This window comes from Mytilus galloprovincialis, chromosome 9 (assembly GCF_965363235.1).
Source record: "Mytilus galloprovincialis chromosome 9, xbMytGall1.hap1.1, whole genome shotgun sequence".
NCBI classification, from domain to species: domain Eukaryota; kingdom Metazoa; phylum Mollusca; class Bivalvia; order Mytilida; family Mytilidae; genus Mytilus; species Mytilus galloprovincialis.
Window position 1 is genome coordinate 28,855,247 of NC_134846.1, and position 20,047 is coordinate 28,875,293.

Here is a 20,047-nt window from a genome sequence, read left to right on the forward strand (position 1 = left end):
TCGATTCGCGGATATACATATATTTAATCAATTTCTTTTAACTATTTGCCGTATTTTTAGTTTAAGACAATGATAGTAAATTGCATATTTCTCGTAAATAATTTAAAAATATTTATTGATAACGACATTAAAATTTGAAGAAGAAAAAAAAACCCGGTTAATTAAAAATATGAAAATCCAGTAATCGAGCCCCTGTGTATGGTTCCAGAGAAAGCACATTAAAATCATAACATCTGCCAAAAAATGACACATTCCCTTGACAACACCGGATCCGATGGAACTGCAAAATTTATTTTGCATTCAGTTGGTTGTACTGGTATATTTTCAGCTGATAGTCCTTTTGCTATATAACCCCTAAAAAGTTAACTCCCTTACCCTTGAACAGTTTCTTTATAGTAATCCAGAAGGCCAGTGTTTCTGGAACATATCTTATGGAGTACCGGTATATTGTTGAATGGGAATAAAACCTTCCGACATCCAGTAACAAATGAAAAGCAATATGTTCAGTAAATATTTCATTAGATATGGATTTCAATACGGAAATAAAGTCTTCGTATCGCCCTATCTCTTTTAGTTTTGCTTCAATATTTGGCAATAGTTCATAGATATATATATAAAAAAAGAAGATATGGTGATTGCTAATAAGACAACTCTCCACAAAAGACCAAAATGTCACAGATAGGTCACCGTACGGCCTTCAACAATGAGCAAAGTCCATACCGCTTAGTCAGCTATAAAAGGCCCATAAATAACAATGTAAAACAATTCAAACGAGAAAACAAACTTAGACATAATAAAGTTCATTTTTTAATTCCGTTTGACACCCTTTTTCTGCATAACTCCGAAATGTACAGACCGATATGCAGAATAACCAGTGTTTTCACCGAAAACTTTATTTCTGAAACTAAATGTTTGTGGACAAAATGTTTGTCTATAGTGTGTATCAAAATGCTGTCCACATTAAATGACGTGAATTTGCATAATGATAAGACATGTACCTATCTGAAATAAAGAACATTATTTTGAAATGGTAGTTGGAACGATATAATGTCAATGGGTGTACATGCATTGGCATTTTTAAAAAGGAATCCCAGAAATAAAAAAAAAATCTTTGGCTTGTACTTTGAGGCAACATATGGTGAACTATGTAGTTTTTCTTCTACCTATTGGATAATGCAGTCTTATACATACGTTTTATACCAACACGATTTACTATTTGATACAAAAAAGTTAATACAATTACAGATATTTCCGTGTGAATCTTTGTATGCTTTGTAAAGAAAATGATATAGAAACACGTAAACAGACAAAACAAATACTGACCTAATTTTTCATCCGACATCTTGGGATGACCGTGAATGCAGTTACGGTCATCAGCTTTACCCCAGTGAATATTTAGTTGAAATGGTTTGTTCTTTTTTATATACTATAAGCAACAGGTCAACTCTATTTGATGTACCGTGTACGTAATGATTGTAAGGTGGATACTTGCAAATCTTTATTTTTAGGACTATGAACATACAATAGATCATGATTAGTAAAGCAGGCAACACGATTTAGTGTGTTTCCTCTTCTTAATGATAGTAAAACCAAATTTGTAGAAAACTCATTTTTATTTAGAACAGCATTATTTTCAACTCTCTTAATATCGAATGCAGTCAGATAATAGAGTAAAATTTAAATTGCTAGTCGACTTTACAATATGGCCGAGTTCAAACTAAATACCATTGCTTTTACAGCATATCCCATTTTGTGCATCAAATAGACTGATCTTACAGTGATATCCTGGAGGACATTTTGGATGATTCCTGCCGCAGGAAACATGATTGAGAGGATCTCCAACATCACAACCTGTAAGGTGAAAATATAGAGTTTGTATACAGTCAAATATTAACGATGCGTAAAAAGAACAGAAAAGAGAGTATAAGATGTTGGCATGCCTCATATTGTAACAATCAATTGCCAAACAGAAAACAACGGAAAAACACATTTACGGCTCCAAAACGCAGATGCGTAACAACTTTTACATACAGTATACATCAAACTCCGATGAATTACATGTAATCAATTGTTTCCGAAGCGAATGTGCCATTTATATTTAACAAAAGCAATACCTTCCGATATCACGGTGGGTATGGTTGTCCTGCGAGAGAACGTACTGTGCTGGTGATTTGGTCCTGACGGGTGCTGGTGATCAATGAAAAAATGTAAACAAAGACGAAAATGATGATTTTTGACGTTTTCACTCATAAAAAATGGAAGAAAACAGTTGAGATTTTTCAATTTTGTTTCTTATGGGTTCATATGTAAACCATTAAAAAGTTGACCCTCTAAACTGTTTCAGTAAGCGTAACACAAAAATGCTCAATTTAAGAAAATCTCGAACTGAAAAAATAAAACAAAAATGCTCATAGAGTCCGCTTTCTATACCGCAATCCACACGACAAAACTATTTTGTGAAAAAAACATTGCAATTTATTAAAATTTAGCATTTTCTCAATTTATTCATGTCCTGATACTGTGCTGGTGGGTCCTGTCATTGTGCTGGTGGGTCCTGATACGGTGCTGGTGATTTTGGATAAGAAGTTGGTCATATTTGAAACAAATGTTACAAAATCAATAAAATTGGGCAGATAATTGTTGTCAATAGGATCTATGACTCCTATTTTAGCTCTTGTGCATCCATTTGGCTGTTTAATGTGTGTTTTCAAATGATCGTAACTTGTATTAAATAATTACATAAAAGGGCAACATCTTTCGTCCAATATCAGATAACAATATATAGTATCTAAAATAAGAATAGTTTATTAAGATATTAAATGCCCCTTACATTGATGCTTCAACAATGATCAAAGCCCATGCCGCATAGACATGTTTGTTAGCGCTCCGCATACCCCTCCCCACTTCCATCCAACCAATCCTCCTCATTTCCTCCTTCATTGTTACAGTGGTGTACCAACACAACAATTTATTACATAAAATAATAACACAAAGACACACATTATTGAATAACGAATGCTTGCAGGTACTGAAAGCTAGTTCAAAGCTGCATTTTCAACCAATAGATAAACCATGTTCTCATATACAAAAATCCCAATCGTGTCGATGAAAAAAGTCTCAAAACTTAAGTTCACATTTCAATGTTTGATGAAGCAGAACTTTAAAAATGTTCAGTGAATCTTGTGCTCACAACATTTATTGTCATAATTATGTTTACATAAGACTTATAAAGGAATTAAGCAGGTACCAAGAAATATTTGACAGTTCAATTTAATGATCATGAATGGAAGGAAATGGTATGGAAGTTACATAGGACAAAAAGAAATTGATAGTATTTTTGGGCGAAAGACTTAAACGCTTCTTTGCATTATATAGTACAGCTCTTCTATAAAAGCATGCAAAAAAACTTTGATTGACTTGCATGCTATGTTTGCTTGGATGTTTTCAAACAATAGGTAGGCGGAGTTTCAATACATACTGGGATTTGATTGGACAAATACAAACTGACAGGAATTGAAGTTAATGTTTATTGTCCAAACAAATTGTAGTATATAGTAAACAGACTACTTACCTGTCGTTTACAAACATCCAAACAATCATAGCAAGCAATTTAATCAATGGTTTGCTTTGCATATATTTATAGAAGAGCTGTAAATTCTAAAAAAAGAAATTTTGTTGTCGTAGATGGTTAAATCCTCAGTAAAATCTCAATAACTTTGTTGGAACGAGTAAAGGTTTTAAATCAAATTTTCGTGGACTTTTTAGGCAGCAACCATTTGATTTTCTGGGGGGCTATGGTTTTTTTTCTGGACAAATTTTTTTTTTTCGCCTGCGGCGAAAAACAATCTATTTTTTTCACGACAAGTCGAAAACAATTTTTTTCTTTCAATTTTAGCATTACATATAGTGGCAGCTGAGGGTGAAACAAACAATTTTTTTTTCTCAGAATCAAAAACAAATTATTTCAAATGGTTGCTGCCTTAGCTTCCACCCTGACGAGGTATGTTAGCTGTTCTTATGCTGTTGCACCTGACGCACGGAAACTTTCCGTTTCCACCTTCTTTTCTGAAATATTTTACCCAGTTCATACTTGACAGGATTGTTATCCTAGTAAAAGGTGTAACCAATGAATTGAACACAAGTTAAAAATTCCACAATACTATATATATATAATTCATTTTATGTGTCAATTTGTTTAGAAAAAAGTCGAAAAGAAGAGAGTTTTTTTAATGTCATGACTATCTGCCGCTTTCTAGATCTATGCTTAGCATTTATTTCAGATGACATGGACTCCTCACCCTGGTGACCCTGCTGCCTTTCATAACTTTATCCGTATACATGTATTAATAGATAAACAAAAGGCTGCAAATGGTATTTCTGTATTTAAAATGATTCGTTGTAACGAGAATATTTGTGGTGAATGGAAACTGTGAGGGTCAAAATCTTAAATTGCTTCTAAATGTTGCTGGACCCAGTTTCGTTATCTGATCTGAATTTTCTGAAATGTGCAAGGTAGATAGACATTTTGATTTTTTTTACTCGGTAAGGTTTGCCCTAATTGCTTGAACATTTGCAATATTAAAGCCGATTTCAATGAGTGTGTAGACAAAGGGAATATCTTTGGTTATCTTGCTTGCTGAACAGAAAAGTCATTGTTAGGTTATGTAAACTACCCTACTTTAAGAGTAGACTAGTCCGACAAGTAACACATCTTTCTGTCTGTAGGACCAGGCTACTTCGAAAGGAGGGTAATATACCTTACCTAACAATGACTTCACGGTTTAGCTAACAAGCAAGCTAACCAAAGATATAACCTTTGTCTACATACTCAATGGAATCGGCTGTAACTAAAAACTCGAATACATTTTAACAGACAGTGGTCATGTTTGTTGATGAATATTGTTTTTCCTAGATTCACTCTTGAAAAATCATTTGGTAACATTTAGTCAAGTAAATTGTAATACGGACGCCAAGACAATACATGAACCTCACACGACCCCTCGACGCAGGTGAGCTTATATATGATCTTATAGCGATTCGGGTTGATAATCAGTTGAAATTAAGCCAGTTGTTTGTGTGTGTAGATTTGTATTGTTGTAAACTGTTATGACTTTTTAAAGTTAAATCTAGGTGTTTAATCTAAGAATTTCTTTTTTAAACTTATATACTTGTTTTATACTCAATTGGTAATATGAAGTTACGAGATATTTTAATTTTTGAAATTGAAGGCACAATTAACAAAGCAAACGTTAGTTTCAAATACTTTTAAATAGATTTTTAAAGATAATGTACCCTTGTGTTGATCCCATGCTAAACATAACAAAAACCTCTGTACAAAGGTCTGTGAATTTTCTACAAAAATAGTGATTTTATTTTCACCAAATTCTCTTTTTCTAATAAATACAATAATGAACTATAAATAATAATGCTTTGCAAGAAGTTTCCCCTTGATACATGTAAATGTACAAAATTATATCTCTATTATTCATTGTCTGTGCTGTTTTGATACTATTGCAGTTTGCACATTTTCGTAATTGACAGGCCACAGGAGGGGGAGATAAACCATAATCGAAAATATAAAATATTGATCTAAGTACTTAATTTGCATCTCTGAACCCCTATCCCGGCCTGTTTTTTAGGAGGGTGTCTAAAAATGGTTGATTACAGACAGTCGAGTACGCATTTTACTTTCCAGGCGTGTTTACGTTGATTGTTAAAGTCCTGAAAACGGATAGATGGAAACAAAAATGTTTGATTTATCTGGCTTTAGATTCAGTTTTTTTAAATATAAATTAAGGCTACATTTTAATATAATAATACTAAGAATTCACAATATAAAAAAATGCAGAAAAAAAATGGAGAAGTGAAATATCTTAGTAAGGAGTCATTACTACAGAGATGGTGTGTTTGACACACAAAACTTAAAAGCTTGGTGATATTACCAATATTAAAATAAAAGTGTATTTTAGGTGGGTATTTTTTCCATTTACTCATTTTCAATTATAATTAAGGCACATTTGATTTTTATTCATAAAAATATTTAAATATAGAAAAGTAGGACACATTGTTCACTTCCTCCCCTGTAATTCTTTATCAAAAATATTTATTTATTTTGGAATTTTGAAATGAAAAAGCTAAGAGATCTTAGTTTTGTTAGTGTTCTCTAGGTTATCTCGTCTTCATTCTCTGACATATTCTCTGGCATATTCTAGTCTGCTCTTTCATAAAATAGTGAATTTTTTTTAGTGTTCTATCGAACTTTCGAAAAAAAAATACCTGATAACCGTTCAGACAAAAAAATTATGTTGAAAACATCTTACAGATACAGCAAGTGATTCTTAATAGCTGTAAGATACATTTTTCTTTTAAAATACAACTTTTAAATCTTACGGGAAACTATTCAAAGCTTAACACTTCCACTGTAACCTCGCTCTAACTTACCCACATCCCCTCCAAAAAAAAACACAAACAAATCCGCAATACTATTGTCATTCTTATAGTCAGCACTCAATTGTTCACAAACAAATGTGTTTTAAGCTGCTAAAGACATATGATTCAAACGTTCAGAAAGTCCTTTGTTCTATATTTTTGCTCTCCATTTTTATGCAAAACCTTTTACATTTTTATTTTATGGGTTATTGTTGAAGGTCGTACAATGACGTATGGTTGTTAACACATATTTCCTTTGGTTTCTTATGGAAATTTGTCCATTGACAACAAACATACCACATCATCTACTTTATATAAGTATTGTATAAATTACAACGTATTTTGGTGATCTTGCAAAATGATCGTAATCCCGAAAATCGTAAACATATTTTCTTATCTTCAAAGGGGGCAAGAAGGGTTCCATTAACAGGCCAATAAATAAAATTACAGTTAATTTTAAAAAGAATAAAAAATAGGGGTAATTTTTCTCTCATAATAACAGTAAACAGATTCATAACAATGTCAATTTCAAGAAAGCAGACAACAGTTAATTAGTCAATAACAGTACAGCATCAATGATCTTGAATATATGCCACTTTTAACTAAAATATAAAGGCACAGAACCAGGACATAGGAGCACAGAACCAGGACCGTTTTTCTTATCACCAGCACATCGTCAGGACAATTCCGTTTAACGAACTTGCACGACTTTTGCAATATAATATTGTTGTAATATACTTTGCATGGTACTTATGACGCATCAGAGAAAAATTAAGCAACAAAACAGTCGTTTTATTGCCGTTCTGATACAATGTAAACAAACCCACCAGCACAGAATCAGGACCCACCAGCACCCGTCAGGACCGAATCACCAGCACAGTACGTTCTCTTGCAGGACAACCATACCCACCGTGGATATCATCCTAATCTGGTAGAGGCAGGTAAGCTGACATGCACATGTGGATAAGGTTGAGTATATTTTTGTATTACAGTGAAACCTGTCCAAACCGAACACCCACGGGACTTTGCGTTTTGTTCGGTTTTCACAGGTGTTCGGATTGTAGAGGTAGACGGAAGTCGACACCAAAATAAGATAAGATAAGATAAGATAAGAAAACTTTATTTTGATTCGGCATGAGTACAAATAAGCAACACAAGCTCTAAGGAGCTTTTGACCGAATATAAAAACATATAAATAACATAAAAACAGTGCATTTTGACATATAAAACAACCTGTAATACAAAGTTGAATCTCACATACATAGCATGCAATAAAAATAATCAACAAATTTAGAATGAAGTAAAAACATGCTTGACCAGAGCAACCAAAAGCAGCATAAATAATAAAACAGTTTAAGAATTATCTGCAAGCAGAACAGTGACATTCCAAACCGTTCCAGGACTGAACAAGACTTTTAAAATGTGAAAAACTGTTATCAGTCCTGAAATGGTTTGGAAGACTGTTCCATAAAGTAGCAGCAGCAAATTTGAACGATTTTTTACCGTAATGGGTTGACTTTACCTGTGGAATTTCAAGAATATTTACATACCTGAAAGAATATTTAGATTTTTTGACATTCACCAAATTTTGTAAGCACACAGGAGCGATGTTGTTTATAATTTTAAAAGTTTCTAGAGCCATTGTTCTTATCCGTCTGATCTGCAAGGACGGCACCTTAGCTTTAAGTAAGAGGTCCTCGTAGGAGCTGGTAAAATCCTCATAAACAAAACGGAGTGCTCTTTCCTGCACCTTTTCTAGTTTTTTGGAATTTTTCTCAGTGCAAAAATGCCATGCCAAAGGGCAAAAATTAAAATTACTAAGAATAAAAGTATGAAATATAGTAAGTTTACTAAGTCTATCCAAAAATGAGCCTAAACGTTTTAAAACATTTAATTGCTGTGATGCCTTCCTACAGATTGAGCTGACATGAACATCAAAATTTAGCTGGTAGTCTATTTCAATGCCTAATAATTTTACTGTTTTTTCACATGTGAGGTTCGAATTTTGAATATGTATAGATGGGTTCTTTTCAAAGGTCTTTTTGCCAACAGCCAAAACTTGAAATTTGTCAGGATTTGCTTGCATTTTATTTACCCTGAACCACTCAATAAGTATTTTTGAATCAGATTCCAAAGTTGAAATTAATAAATCGAAATCTGGAGTACAAAAAGATAAAGTATTGTCATCTGCATAGTTATATAAATTACCATTTTTAACAAAAAGAAAAATATCATTTATAAATATATTAAACAACAATGGCCCTAGTATCGAACCCTGTGGTACGCCTTTATGGATGTCAGCCCAACCACTCAGAACATTGTTGACTTTAACTTGCTGTTTTCGATTAGATAAATAGGACTTTAAAAGAGCAACTGCATTGGGGGTTAAACCATAATGTTGGCAGGAATAATAGGTGACACAACAGCCGACAGTTTATTTTTGTGTTGATTTAGATGTAAATGTAAAAATAAAAGAAGATAAAAGATAGACGTTTTGCTACATTTTTGTTTATAAATCAAACGCCACTCCGTCAATCACGCTCGTCGTTGGGAAATGTCCGACGTGGAGCGATTTTACCTTTTATGATTATTTTCTCATCCGTTAATTCACTGACCAATTCAGATTCACAGTCACTGTCATATGACGATTCCGTAGTTGAATCGGGAATGTCATTGTACACACGAGTTCACGAACTAAACTGGTCACCCGCTGATTGATACTTCGGCACACGATAACAGTGAAACAACAGCAGGGGTCCAGTTTGTTCCCGGACTTAATCGTTGCTAAATAGCTAACGGAAGTCTTCGGGAGCATTCGAATCAAATATATAGGGCCTCTAAAGGGAATCCAGCAATCGAAATCCATTGACCTTGTTGTGTTGCACAACTTCTTAATCCGGTGAAAGGCTTTAAAACTATTATTTAATTAAACAGTTTAGCTACAGAATGGCAGTTTTCATTTTTTTGCCGTAATTATTTGAGTAAGGTGCATTTAGTTGATCTGAGGGAAAGTTCCTTTCTTGTCATTATCTTTTTTTTTTTTTTTTTTTTTTTTTTTTTTTTTTTCTCTTTGTATAGCACTCAGATTGTTGTTGACTTTATAGAAAAAATAACGATCATATGTAAAACAATAGCACACAATTTAACAAAACAAAATATAAAAAGTAGCAGGTTATAAAAGATTTGAGTTTAGTTTAGCTGTGCATACATATGCTAAGAAGGAAGTCAAAGGATAGAGTCAAAAATAGATTACAACTTAATTGTAATAAAATTCCTATAGCAAAAACACATTTCAAACATCATTTCAATCACCTATATTAAGGTCGATCCTGATGTTGTTTTTTTTGTCAACTTTCTCATCATTGTGCTTTTTTTTTTATTTAAATTTTATTTTTAACAAAAAGAAACTACTGTACAATATTATTTAATTGTTTGTATAAAAGTTCATCTTTATAATATTTTAACATAAGTATTTCTGATAAATGTTCTTCTACTGGCATATATCTACAAGCCCAAATACTATGAACATATCCATAAATATACGGAAACAAGTCTGTATCAATATTAAACAGTATACATGTATTTGTATTCATACTAAAATTTTGATAATTTTTTTCATTTTGTATAATACTACAAACTAAGGTTCTGAAATATGTCAAAGTTACACATTTTGTAAATAGATGTTCTAATGTCTCAACATGTTTATTACAATAGCTACATTTATATGTTTGCCTGTAAAACTTTCTCCTAGAGAGCCACGCCCCTGTTGGCAATATCATATGTACAACTTTATAAATGAAATCTCGTATATACATATTGTTTACCCTTTGTAAGTTAATCCATATATGTTGGAAATTTACATTTGGGTATAATATTTCAATCTTGTTTATAACATTGTTAAATTCTAACAGCTGTAAATAAACGTCTTTAAAACTTTTCTTATTAAGTATAATATTACTTTGATATTTAAGATATATGCATTTTAATCTTTCATATTGCCCTATAGTGACCACAGAATGTCTATACATATTTTCTGCTAATTTTGGAAGTATGGTTCTTGTAGTGATTCCTATGAAATAAATGAATATTGATGTCCATACAGATGAATTTCCAGTTAAAACTTGAGTTATTCTATATAAAAGTAAGGCTTCACATTTCAGTTTAATGTCAGGAACTTGTTGTCCACCATCTTTATATTGTTTGGTAATTGTTGTTCTGTTTAACAGCTCAATGTTGTCCCAGAAAAAATCGTAAATCACTTTATTTATTTTCTTTATATAAAATTCACTAGGTGGATATATCCTTGCAGTATACAAGAATTTACTAATTATATAAGTGTTTAAAACTAAAACTTTATGTTTATATCGGAATTTTCTTTTTTTCCATTTGTCTATCTGTTGTATCAGTCCATAATATTTCTTTTTCCAGTTAATTTCAACTGCATTTTTCCCAAACCATATTCCAAGGACTTTAATTTCGTCTTTGATTAGCTTGTTTATACTGCCATAGTTTTTTGTATTAGGATTTCCAATTTTCAAAATTTCGGTTTTATTTTCATTAATTTTCGAGCCAGATACCAAACCAAATTGATTAAATTCTTCGAGTAATTTTTCATAGTCTGTTAAATTAGTCGATATAATAGAACAATCATCTGCGTGTTGAAAAAGTTTTACATTTGTGTTATGATTAGGAATTTGTATTCCCTGTATATTATTGTTTCTGCGAACTTTACAGGCTAATGCTTCTATTATGACAGCATAGATACTCATACTTATTGGACATCCTTGTCTTATGGATCTTGTAATTTCAATTTTGTCACTAAGTGCTCCATTTATAATAACCTTACTTGATATGTTAGTGTAAATGATTTCAATCCATCTTATAAAGTTTGACGGAAAATTCATCGCTCTTAACACTTGTATGATAAATTCATGTTCCACCCGATCAAAAGCCTTCTCCTGGTCAAATGAAATTAATATACCACTTATGCCATTCAAATCCATATACTCTAATATACTTTCTATAGATAAAAGATTGTCTGATATTAATTTTTCTGGTCCTGCACCTGTTTGGTTTTTATCTAATAGTTTGTTTAATATTTTTGACAAGTTTTTACTTAAGAATTTGGTAAGAATTTTGTAATCAACACATAGTAGACTAATCGGTCGCCATTGTTTCATGTCTTTTCTATTACCCTTATTTTTATATATTAGTGAGATCAGTCCTGTCTTCATTGTTTCTGTGAGTTCTCCGTTTAAATACACATTGTTCAAAACTTCCACCATATCTTCCCCTATTATGTTCCAGAATTTTAAGTAAAAAGACTTTCCTATTCCATCAACTCCTGGAGATTTGTTATTTTTGAATTCCTTTAATAATTTAAGACATTCATCTTGTGTTATAAAGGTATCAAAGTTTGTTTTATCTTCTTCTGTTAATTTATTTAGATTAAGGTCTTCTAAATAGTTTGTCATTGATTGTCTATCAATGCTTTGTGACTTATATAAATCGGCATAAAAATCTGTCACTATTTTAATCACCTCACTTTTAGATGTGCATGATTTTCCATTTTTGTCTAATACACTTTCTACTTCTCGTTTATCTCCTCTTTTTTCCTCTGCTTGTTTAAAGAAATCTATGTTATCTATATCTTCTTCGTAATAATCTTGTCTTGAACGTATTATTGTTCCCATTTTTTCCTTATTTTCTAATTTAATTATAGTTTCACTTAAGTTATCAATGATGATTTGGTCAGGCTGAATTTTATTTTCTTCATTCTCAAGTTTCATATATGTTTCTGAAAGTTCTATTCTTTCACGAGCTACTAATTGCTTGGAGAAACGTATTGTCAATTCTTTAATTTTTTTCTTTCCAATTTCCCACCAATCTAAAATGTTATAGTTACTCTTCCTTTGTTTCCAATTTATCCAAAAGTTATTTATGTATTCGGTATAAAGTTCTTTGTCCAATAAACTATCATTCATTTTCCAATAACCATTTCCCCATTTAGTTTTTTTAAGTTTCAAGGATATATATATGATCTTGTGGTCACTATATTGATAGGGTATATGCTTAAGATCTCTTATCTTATGTTTTAATGCTTCAGATATACATATTTTGTCTATTCTAGTTTTAGCACCTTTATTACCTATAAAAGTATAACTTATTTTTTTTGGATATTTATATCTATAGCTATCTAGTGTATTTAAAATGGTACACAATTCTTTATATAACAAAATTACAGTGTTATCAAGTACAACATTTGGGTTTTTTGTATCAATCTTTTGATCAATACAGTTAAAATCTCCCAACATAATATTTCTATGTGATTCTATATTTACACTTGCACAGTATTCTATCATTTCTCTATAAAAGAAACCTTGTTGTCCTGTGGATTTTGTAGGACTATAAATGTTCAATAGATTTATTACTTTGTCATCAGTTTTGAAACTAGTATGTACCAATCTACCTTTCAATATATTGCTGTTAAAGTAATGGTTTGTACATTCAATATCTTTTTTTACCAAGGTTACCACACCTTTTGTATGTAACTCTCCTTGCGAAAAATATATTTTAAAGTCTGTATTATTTTCTAAATTACTAATAACATGTTGCTTAATATAACCACATTCCTGCAAACAAATGATTTCACAGTCACCATAATCTCTAATGATACCATCTATTTTTGTTTCAAAACTCCTTCTAATATTCACACTTATAATTTTCAAAATACTTAACATTAGTAATGTGCTATAAAGAAATGTTAGTTTAGCATGCATCATTTTAAAGTTTGAGTTGTCGGTGTTTGTACCTTTGTTTTCTTTTGTGTGTGCTCTTGCTTTTTGCCATCTCCGGTTGAATTTCTCGCCCTTTTATTTGCTAATGTAGTTTTGCTATCTGTTTTCGGTTCATCTTTTTTTGTCTTATCACTGTGTATTTCTCCTTTTTTGTGTGTAGTTTTTGAACTTTTTGTCTTGTCTTTATCTTCCATCTTTTCTTCAGTTTTCTTTTTCCCTACTTTAGTTTTGTCTTTCTTTTTCTTAGCTTCTGTATTCTTGTTTTCCATTTGTTCGTTTTCTTTTATCTGTGTATCTATTTCTACATTTTCAACAATATTTTCAAATTCTGTTTCAAAAGTTTGTTCATTTCTGGTAAACACGGAAACATTTTCTTGTCATTATCGGCGATGGGGGTAGCTGACCAGTTTAACGTTTCTTTACAAAAAAATCACTTTATACATGGACACAGACATGCTAATTAGTTTGTAATAACAACTCACAAGTTCATTAAACCTCAAGTACCTTAGGGGATACTCTGCCATCCTGTGTTTGTTTAATTAAATCATGCAAATAATTAATTATATTTTATTGTTTTGATTGGTATTGATCGATTTTGACAGGTAATTTTTAGATACAAATTTACTAACGAGCCTTCAAAAAGCGTTCGGAATTCGGTGTTGACAGGGTTCGGTTTTTCAGGTTAGATTAACGTTAATTGATAGGGAAATTTTGTGGGACTTTGAAAATTGTTCGGTTTAAACTGGAATTCGGTTTTATCAGGGTTCGGTTTACCCAGGTTTCACTGTACATAAATATTAATTTTTTGTATTCGAATTCTCCATGAAATGAGATGGTATCAGCAAGGACTGTATATATATGACTGGTTTTGTATTGGATTTATTAGAAGAATAGCTTTTCTTTCATTTACAGTGTGTTGTTCTTGCATTCAAAACGATTAAGCAGGGGAAAATGTGTATAAAGAACACAAAAGAGGACAACACGTTATCAAACTCCTCTGCCCCCACCCCCAAAAAGAACAAATATGTTCGACACTGAAATCATTTATCGTTGATATAGTGTATGAATCTGACTTGCTTGCCTTTGTCCTTTTCTTTCCTTTGATAGTATTAAGTATCAAGTATACGTTTCCCTTTGTTTAATGTTTGTAATTAATACAGTTGACTTCATGTTTAAACGTTCATTACGGTATCCTCCTATAAGGGACTTATCATTATTTACCTGGGAGGGGGGGGGGCTGGTCATTTTGAAATCAAACATAGAAAATTTCTTGATCTCCCATAATATTTCACTGTTTTTATTTGATCCCCCTGTAAAAACATTAAAAAGATGAGACCCCCCCCCATCTATTAAACATGCCAAAATTTTAATATGCAAAACACTTATCATGTAATTTCGAGAAAATATTGAAAATGAAATATTCTCAATGGATTGAGTCCAAACACATATTTGTGGGTAAACTGCTATGAAATAGGACTCTTCCGTGAATATTAGTAGGTAGAGCAAGCCAGTGCTTTGAGTAGCTTTTTCTGACCTTTTTTTCTAATTTCCTTCAACTTTGTATTTGTTTGGCTTTATAACTATTTTGATATGAGCGTCATTGATGAGTCTTATGTAGACGGTAGACGAAACGCGCGTCTGGCGTACTAAATTATAATCCTGGTACCTTTGATAACTATTCCTAAATTGGGCTATTGAAGAAAACTTGATCCTAAGTAACTCTGTATAAATATACAGTCATTACGAAGTAAACGTTTTGAACAGTAACAACCCATTATTTACTAAGAGGGATCTATTATGTCCCTCTCTTGAACGCTGCTTAAACTTCAGTTTTATGCAAGGCCTCCATTGAGTCGCTAAACTGTTATATGGATAGTTCATGCTTTCTGCTTGAACAATTCAAATACTCATTTATTGCCACATTTAACACATAAAAGTGTTATAGTAACCTTACAATTTGAAAATATTAGCCTAAAAAAGTACATATTGTGAGGGAGTCACGGGCGGGCGGACAGGTATAAATGGACCCAAAGGGATCTTGTAATGAAAACAAAAATATACATTAGTGTTGTTCGTCATCTCAGAATCATCTTTTGTATTACTATTCAACGTTTCTGTTCAGATTAGATGAATATTTAATCATTTATTGGAGAATTTATTGCTCTAAACTATCTTCTTTCATGATGCAGTGTGATTTGTATTTTTGGACAAACTTTTGCACAAATCTGTAGATATCGTTTTAAAATATATATTTCGATTTGACTGTTGTAATGTTCTTCTTAACATTTTGTCTCTTTAAGTATGTGAACTACTTACTTCCATGTGCAAAAAATCTTGATCCCCCTCTTTCAATTTATAACAAAAATTAAACCCCCCTTTTTACATACAGAAAAAAACTTGATCCCCCTGTATTTTGACCAGCCCACCCTCCCAGATAAAAAATGATAAGTCCTAAAAGAACACTTTTTTCATCCTATTTTATAAAGTTACTCAAAGTTTGATTTTGTATCAAACATTTTTTTTATGACATTTGAAAGGTCATATTTACAGAAATAATTTCATGACGATACGGGTATGGTTTTATACTCCTATGATACATTATATGTTCAGGAACAAACATACGCACGTACGTAATTTTGGTTCACCAGGCAGACATTGACATGTTTGACATCCGTTTGTGTCCACTTCAAACCCTGATGGACATTGACCTGAGCATTTCACTAGCGGACAATCTACAATTACAAACCTGAATCAAGTCTTTTGGCAATTTATAGTGTTATACATTTATCATTGTAATCAAAAGAGGCAATGCGTTATACTGTGTTTTATTTTGTGTGTTCGACCTATACGAGTGAAATTTGCAAGAACAAATAACTATTCTTTATCAAACAATATTTTCTTTTAAAACTACACAATGTTACCCCCCCTCCCCCCATGTTCACGGTAACAAAATATATGAAACAACGATGCAAAATTATTGGACTCTTTTAGATTGGCTGATACAATGTGTTTATGTCTCATTATTACAAAATAAAATTGTTTTCCCAGTTGGAAAGTTGAAATTAGATAGAAGAGTGCCTTTCTAAATGACGGAGCTACACAAATTACTTCCGTAACTGTGACGTAGCTTTGTCGTTAGAAAACCACATTTTATCATCAACTCTGCTGAAACCACCCCTCTCAACCAAATTCGTGTCCCGACCTTGATGGAATACATATTGCATAATCTAAAACTTACTAATTAATGTAAAGCATGTGAATAACTATCACGGCATATGACTTATTATAAACCTCACCTGAACCAGGCTTCAGTTCGGGTATTAAAACCTGTTGAAAATAATAAAACTTTACAAAAAAAAACATACATTTATAGCACGGCTGGTAATCTACACACGCAGAACAATTGGTTCTGCTATGAAAACCGTGAGAGGATTTTCCGGTTGTAGTTGAGTGGAGTAATTGTAACCGCTTCAAAAGGTATGCACTTTCTAAATCGCAATTTTCTTACTCAACTGATCAAAATCTTGAAAATCGGAGAATGCTATGTTATGGTGAATACTTTAATGAAGAGATACATATATCATTTACTTTTGTTCATGGACTAAAACTTCTTTTTTCGTCAACAGAATTGACTGTCGTTTTTGGCAGCGTGTACGCTTGTCCGAAGTTGATAGTTGTCTTAAGAAATCTAAAAACTTCAAATTTTCAATATTTCATGCGTGAGGGGATCGGTTCTGATTGAGGACATCGTGAATGCGTGAGGGGAAGAGCAAACATTTTTTTAATATTTTGCCTTGTGACCTTTCTTGACTCAATGATTGTGATCAAAGCTGATTAAAAACCACAAATTTATTTATATATACTTTAGTAGATGTAAACTGATCACTGATTCAATAAAATCAAACTATAAATTGGTTGTTAAAATGCCTTTATTCAATCATCAATCACTTATAGTTACGTTTCCTTTTCCATTGCCAATTTTTTGGGGTATAAACTTAAAAAAACTGTGCAAATTACTTGCCTTTATTTGAAGTTATTTTCTCCATCGTTTCACTCCTCCGAAAATGAAGTTTTTCTGAACAAGATATTGTGTTCTCTACAAGATCACCTTTAACTTAACATGATCAACATAAATATATACAATCAGGCATACAAAAATGCATCAGTTTTCACCATAATGATACACAATATAAAACAGAAAGATGTGGTATGATTGCTGATAAGACAACTCCCCACAAGAGACAAAATGACACAGAAATAAATTCATCTAAACTTCAAAAAGGAGGACGAAAGATACCAGAGAGATAGTTAAACTCATACATCGAAAATAACTGACAACGCCATGGCTAAAAATAAAAAGATGAATAATAGTACAGAAGACACAACATAGAAAACTAAGAACAGCAACACGAACCCCACAAAAAAAGTGACATCTTCGACACGAAACAAACATCATCTCACCTCATGTCATGTAATTTGAAAGTTTTGGTCTAATTGATTTTGTAGGACTACCAATATATGTATGGAGTTATGATACAAATCATGCAGACCATCTAAAGGAAGTTTTCCTATGTTAATGAAATCAATAAGCACAACAAACCTCTAGTACTTCATCTTTGCACGAAGTTCCACAGGAAGGATTATTGCAACAAAGCTGGCCTGAAGATGAAAATAAGATCACACAGTATACACAACTCATCAGATTAGGACTTAAATTTTATCAAGAAGGCCAACATAATTTTCCCCGAAATATTTTCTACTGATAATTGCCAATCACACCTGTACCTAGATAATGACTTAATTGAAAATTCTCATGCCACTGATATTTTTTCTTTTTTAATTACTTTTAATCTTTTTCTGCATTAATTTAGTATTTTTAAATGTGAGTTAAGCAATTAACAATCAATTTATCATTTAAAGGGTGTGTGTGTGTGGGTGGGTGGGTGGGTGGGGGGGGGGGATATACTCTTTAAATGGAATTAATTTTTCGTATCTAGGTGTCAAGTAGGCGTTGATTTATGGCACCAAATTAATCGTATTAGATATTCGTATTTATCGTTATATTCAATGGCACTCAATATGTTCAATGCGTGCGTCAATTTGTTAGGGGCACACGATACAGTTACCGGGGTTGGGGGGGGGGGGGTAATGACATAAACAAAAATAATTAATTTATGCATATTTTTTTTAAGATAAAAAGAATAATTTAAAATATATTTACCTTTCTGGCAGTCTTGATCAGAGTTACATAGCTGCTGATATTTAATGCAAAGAAAGTCTTCAACTGGACATCCCGGTCGTTGTTTCTGTAAGAATCGTTAACATATTATTTTGTTGATATTACAAATAAATACTGTTGCAGAACATGCATTTTATAAACATACGGGTGACACCATTTTTGAAAACATAACAGTATTTTTGTATCTTTATTTTGTTCTGTTTGTTGTTCGTAGCTGTCACTTGCTTTTTTATCCAAATGAAATTTTATGAATGATATCCAAACAACTACATACATTGAATGAATGCTTATTGACATCCTATCATCAATAATTTACAAAATATTTTTATAAACGTTTTTGGTGGAACACTTAATGTTAGTGTTTTAGCTATGTTTATTCAAAACTTTATGAAATCTGCTTTCTATCATTTCAAAGCCCACAATGAATACTCGAATTTAACCAAAGAATGTTAGATCTACCAATTTGCTTTAAATGTACATGGTGCAAAACGGACATAACTGCCCATGCTCCGTTGTGACTGTTTTCTTTTTATATATATATATATATATATATATATATATATATATATATATATATATATATATATATATATATATATAAATTAGGACTATTTATATGAACAGGTTGCCTAATTCATTGATACACATCAATAATGATAACTTTGTATTTTTAAGCACTCACAAACATAGTAGAAAGAAAGCTTACCATTAGAGGTTTTCTACAATTTTGTGATCCACATTCCGATGGACAGCATTTCAAACCCTCTATAAACAATTTAAAACATATCTTCATTATACATTGCAACTATTCATTCTCATTTTACAGTAGAAAAAAATGAAAAGATAAGAAAAGACATATTAAGGCAATGATGTTTTACAGTGCAATTGACCACAGAAAACATTGTTTCAGAAAATAATAAACAACTCTATTAGACATTAGTGGTTTTTTTTTTTTTTGTAAACTCTACATCTTTAAAATGTTCAACCCAACATAATACTTGTTATTCGGAAGACGATACAAATATAGATTTGTAGTTTGAGCTTTATTTTGGTTAACAATGTTTGCGGAGTACAAATTTAAAATTCTAATGGGAAACAATCTTAGAGAAGCGGAATGTACCGACTTTATCATTCGAATTAAATCAAGGATTAGATATCAACTAAAATGAAGCTGTCCTCAAAATGTAACACTTGACACTATTGAAAAGATGTATTCCGAAAACAGTAATAGATTTCGAAAGACAGCAATAGACACAAATGGACATGCGTGAAAGATAAAAATATATATTAAATTAAAATACAATATCATTTCTTTCTTAATATCATTCTTTAAGAAGACAGAAGGAACATGTACCTCCCATTTACAATATAGATTAAAAGGATTGACATTTCTGTGGTTACTGATGTCTTTGAGATTCGTTAGAACATTCTTATGATTACAGATTTCGTATTTTTACTGTATTTTTTTTATTGGCAATTAAATTTGAATTATTTTCTAGTATGGGCTTCATATTATCCTTATTTGCAGGTAATAAATTAACATATACCTTCACAATCAGAGTCTTCTCCAGCGCAATCGGAA

The 20,047-nt window shown here is 31.7% G+C and overlaps 1 long non-coding RNA gene across 1 annotated transcript; it reads right to left on the minus strand.

Annotated features, from left to right (window-relative positions):
* Positions 1 to 1,600: 1,600 nt before the first annotated feature.
* LOC143046720 (uncharacterized) lies at positions 1,601 to 18,527 on the minus strand. The gene is made up of 5 exons (XR_012969246.1): positions 18,448 to 18,527; positions 17,827 to 17,885; positions 16,523 to 16,553; positions 15,857 to 15,958; positions 1,601 to 1,851 (listed from the first exon to the last, which is right to left on the minus strand). It is a non-coding gene; the product is annotated as an uncharacterized LOC143046720 (long non-coding RNA).
* Positions 18,528 to 20,047: the final 1,520 nt, after the last annotated feature.